Raw genomic sequence first — 5344 nt, 5'->3', positions numbered from 1 at the left:
TAAGAAGTATCTCCCTTCCTGCACATGCAAGGAGGCGCTCAGACGAGCCTTGCATATTTGCTCGGCATCGTTCGCCAATGTGGTCGAACGAGCCGCTGTGAATACGACCTACCGCTGTTGGTAGACCCAGGTAACGTTCCGTGAAAGCTTCAGAATGGATTCCAAGTTCTTGTTTGACTATATCACGAACAGGTTGACTTGCATTAGGTCTGAAGTAAATAGAGCTCTTGGTCTTATTTACCGCTTGCCCGGAGCACTCTGCATATATCTGAAGTATCTCATTCAGTCTTTGTGCGCTCTGGAGATTTGCTCCTAGGAAAATGAGGCTATCGTCTGCGAACAGTAGATGGTTGACCCATGGAGAGCGAACACTCACGCGGATTCCACGATCAATGTGAGGGCCACCATGATTGTTCATTAGGGAAGTAAAGCCTTCTGCACAAATTAAGAATAGGAAGGGGGACATGGGACACCCTTGCCTTAATCCTTTTGTTGGCTGAAAATATGGTAGCAGTGATCCATTGACCTTCACAGAGAAGCGTACCGATGAGACGCATTTCATGACTAGTCTGACAAACTTGTCACAAAAGCCCAGTTGTATCATCATCGATTCCAGGTAATGCCACTCTACTCTGTCAAATGCTTTTAGCATATCCAGTTTAACTGCACATGAAGAATTCTTGCCTTTCCTCTTCTTCTTCATTGCATGGATGCTTTCGTATGCCACCAGTACATTGTCAGTGATGAGACGTCCTAGGACAAAGGCACTTTGTTCGTCTCCTATTACCTCTTCCATGATGTTCCTCATACGGTTGGTATTTGCTTTAGCAGCTATCTTGTACAGAACAGGGCATAGAGCTATAGGACGAAATTGGGATATTTTCTGGGGGTTGCGTACCTTGGGAATTAGAGTTATGGCAGTGTCGTTCAGTACGCTGGGCAGCTCACCTCCATTCAGGAAATCTAAGATGGCCACTGTTATGTCAGCGCCAAGGATGTCCCAGTGTCGTTGGAAAAACCCCGCCGTGAAACCATCAACACCTAGCGCTTTGGATGGTGCCATCTGAAACAATGTCGTGCGCACCTCGTCAGCAGTATAGTCTTTCTCTAGCATTTCGTTCATTGCTGTTGTAACTCGGGGCGTGACAAATTGGAGCAAATCAGCCATATCTCTGTACCCTTGAGAGGCGTACAGATTTGTGTAGAAACTCTGAATTTCGTCTGCCACTTCATCTGGTTCAGAACAAATGTGACCATCATCCCTCTCTAAAGTGGTGATCCGATTCATCCTTCTACGCATTGATGCTCGGGCGTGGAAAAATTTTGTATTCCTATCTCCAGCCCGAACAGTTTGTACTCTGGATCTTTGCTTGATCCAGATCTCCTCTTGCCGTAGCGCTTCACGGAGTTGTGAAGCCACAGAAAGTTCTTCTTCTGTCGGTCCTCGTCCAACAGAGACAGTTCGGAGTCTTTCCAAGCTTTTCTGCAGTTTCCGAACTTTTTTTGCCATGTTACCAAACTCACGCTCCCCCAGGAGCCGAGTTGAGACTGTACGGAGTTGGGCGCTTCCACTACTCCTTTGAGTCCCTCTTGGCCAGCCCCCACTTTCCAACTATCCAGAACAAGTTTGTCATAGTCAGAATGGGTTTGCCAAACGTTTTCATATCGAAAGGGGCGTTGCGAGGCTGGCCACCTATTCGGATGATCTCGGCTGAGTTCTGCCAGCACAAAACAGTGATCAGAGGCGACTGAACTAATATGTTTGACAGTGGTATACTCGAAAAGTTGCATGAATTCATTATTTGCTAGTGCTCGATCAAGTCTAGCTTTTACATTCGAGTCACCATGCTGTCTGTTATCCCATGTGAAGGGAACTCCTCTCCACCCTAGGTCTAGGAAGGAGCAAGCATCAATGGCTTCGCGGAAGGCCTGCATCTGCCTGGCCGGTCTGTCATGCACACTGAAGTGCTCGTCAGCATACATAGTTTCGTTAAAATCACCCATGCAGATCCAGCCGTCATGCTGGATGCCATGAAGTGTACGCAAGAACTCCCAACTGTGGTGTCTGTTCTCTGTCCGGGGTTCTCCGTAAAAACCTGTAAAGCGCCAAGGGTTTGGGTCATCTCTCCTCTTGACTCTTACATCAATGTGCGCTCGGCTGTAGTTTTTTAGTTCAACATGTACTTCATCGTTCCAAAACAAGCCGATGCCACCACTCAAACCGGTGCTATCCACCGCAAAACAGCCATGAAAACCTAAAGTAGTTCTCAGGTTCTCAACTCGTTTACCCTTGATCTTTGTTTCCATAACAAAGAGAAGGGCGGGACCTTCTTGCTTCACTAGATTGCGAAGCTCCCGAACTGTCTCAGGGTTCCCAAGCCCTCGACAGTTCCAGCTGATGCATTTCATTGGGACGGCAGGGCTGCGAGGCAGCCGCTGTCGAGGTCCCAGAATTTTCAAGTGTAGGCCTTTTCTTTTTTCGTTCCCTTACAACTGCTCCATCGTCTTCTTCGGCCTCGACAGTCTCGACCACCGGGCCTCCACAAATCAGTAGCTGCTGCTTGTTGCTATCATCGATAGGAGGGTTTGAGGAGTTGGGATCAATCCTCCTGTACACTTTTTTTGTTCCATCTCCCCCTTTTCGTTTGTTTTTATTGTTCTTAACCGGAGAGTTCACCTCATTTGGCTGCTCCTTAGCTGTACTGGACTGCTTGGTGTCTTGTCTTGAACCTCGGGCAGTCTCCTGTTCTCTATTGGAGCTCTGGCTAGAGCTTGCCTTCTTCCAATCCTCTTGAGGTCGGAGGCCCTTGCCAAACGGCAAATCACCATTGGCGTCGCGGGTTCCGGGTGTGGGACAGAAGAGATCGCCGTGTCCCAGACGACCGCACGAAAAGCAAAAGTGTGGGATGTTCTCATATTGGATGTCGTACAGATCGGTGCTCTTGCGTCTGGCCGATTCAATCAGGATCCAGCGCCTCAAGGGTTTGCTGACCTCTAACGTAACACGGGCTCTGAGAAAGCCTCCAACATGATCGAACTGAACTTGCGAGGCTTGCTTATCCATCTGCTTTGCAATCGCCGTTCCCCATGAGTCGTTTCGCAGATTGAAAGGTAGGTTAACTACCCTAGCCCAAACTTGAAGATGATCAAACTTTAGTTCAGACGGCTTCATACAGTCGTCGAACTCGGTTAGGATCACTGCATGCTTGCTAATGTGCCACGGGGAGCCTTCCCAGACGCGATCATGATCTCTCTGGGCAGCGAACACCGCCACAAACATGTTGACTCCGACAGATCGGAATTCCAACCCCTTAGGGTTTCCCCAGGCGGGACGGAGGGCGTTGGAGATGGTTTGGATATGGCCCATTTTGTTGCCTCCTATCATGCCATTCGACGTCCCACAGTGCATGATGATCTTCAGAAAGATCTCATTGAGGAGTGGTGGGCTTGGAATGGCCGCCAAAGAGCATCATGATTTGTGCGTTTGATGTTGTATTGTTGAACTATTTGTTGTATTGATGAAAGATAAACTATTTTTTTGAGTTGTAATAACGAAATTGAACTATTTATTGTTGATTTATTTTCTTTGTGTTTGATCTTTTTGCTTGTGTTTGGAGCGCATATGTTGTTTGTGCGAGAGCGCGCGCGCTGCTGGAGCTACGCGTGCGTGCTGCATTTTACCGCGGCTGCTGGAGCCAGCGCTGTCTGCCGCGCCAAACCAGGCGATGGGCGTGCTGCAAACTGGTTTTTAGCGCGCCGCGCGTTGGGCGGCGGTTGGACATGCTCTAACAGTTTCTTCATGCTCAAGTCTGTTCACTGCTCGACATTACTCTATCCCTTGATGCATTTTTTGTTTGAGCTGATTCCTTGATGCATTTGGATAGCCTTCAAACGCGAGCAGGATCTACTCTACCCTAGTTACATTTGAATCGATTGACCGTTCTATTTCAGAAAAAGAAAAATGGTATTCTAGCTTGCTATACATATATGGTGGTGTTCCTAGCTACTATTCATATTTTTTGTGGTTTAAAAAAGAAGGTAAAACGTCGCCCCCCGGTCTTTTCTTGCTTGCTAGAAGGAAAATCACACGGTCGCTGAAGTGCTTGTCGATGGCCGCTAGATGAAGGGAGTTGATGGTTGCCACTTACATAAGCTGGAATTGGACAGCATCGAAAATCTAGTTTGTGCATACTCTAGCCAGTTTCTAGACCGGACCTTGAGAAAATATTGGAGCCTCGGAATTGGGAGGAAACCCAAATTCTTCCCCTGGCTTCTAGTACAAAATCGGCTCTCACCGCTGACAGGCTGCGATCACGAATCTGCTGCCCACCTAATCGACCTCTATCCGTTCGCCATAGAAACCTGGTTCAAATTTAGCTGCAACATGACACACGTTAGGATTGTTTCGGCCATAAGAATATCTTTAGCAAATTCCTTAAAAGCCAACCCTTGAAAATACATTTAAAGGCTCCTTTAAACCGTTTTACGGTACGAAACCGGGCTGAAAAGAACAGATATTGTATTATAAACTGTATCCGGAACGATACAACAAGCAATCGTCCTGCTCCGGCCGCGCTGCGCCTCGGCCATGCCCGCCCCGGCCGCCACCCGCTGATTGTTGTAATCCGTGTTGATATTTTCGTGAAGAGGAGAGGGTGATGCGACACAACAAAGGTAAGTATTTTTCTCAGTTATGAAACCAAGATTACGAATTCAGTAGGAGAACCAAACAATACTATGTAAATTGCACCTGCACACAAACAAACAAATACTTGCAATCAACGCATAAAGGGGTTGTCAATCCCTCAACGGCATTGAGATAGATTAAATTGTATGAGATTCGATAAATATATCTAAGTAAAACACAAAATAAAAAAAAAGTGCAGCAGGGTATATGATAGCAAATAGACCCGGGGCCGTAATTTTCACTAGAGGCTTCTCCCAAGAAAATAGCATATGGAGGGTAAACAAATTACTGTTGGGCAATTGACATAAAAGCAAATAATTATGACAATATTCAAGGCAATGATCATGTATATAGGCATCACGTCCAAGATTAGTAGGCCGACTCCTGCCTGCATTTACTACTATTACTCCACACATCGATCGCTATCCGCGCTCCACCCCGGCCATGCCCGCCGCTCCCAGGTTGCGCCTCTCTCGCCCTTCTCCAGTGCTGCCCCGCCTTGATTCTAGCCGCCGCGGTCTGCTCCACCCCTCCCGCGGCCGGCCTCGCCTTCGCGGTGAAGGTCGAGCCGTCCACAATTTGGACCGGCAGTGACAGATTCCGGCATGCGGCGACCTTTTCCGATGTGCGGCGACGGATTCCGACGAGTTTCGGGTT

The sequence above is a fragment of the Triticum dicoccoides genome, chromosome 6B (genome assembly GCF_002162155.2).
Source record: "Triticum dicoccoides isolate Atlit2015 ecotype Zavitan chromosome 6B, WEW_v2.0, whole genome shotgun sequence".
NCBI classification, from domain to species: domain Eukaryota; kingdom Viridiplantae; phylum Streptophyta; class Magnoliopsida; order Poales; family Poaceae; genus Triticum; species Triticum dicoccoides.
The sequence above is the reverse complement of the archived record's forward strand: the minus strand, read 5'-3'. Positions refer to the sequence as shown.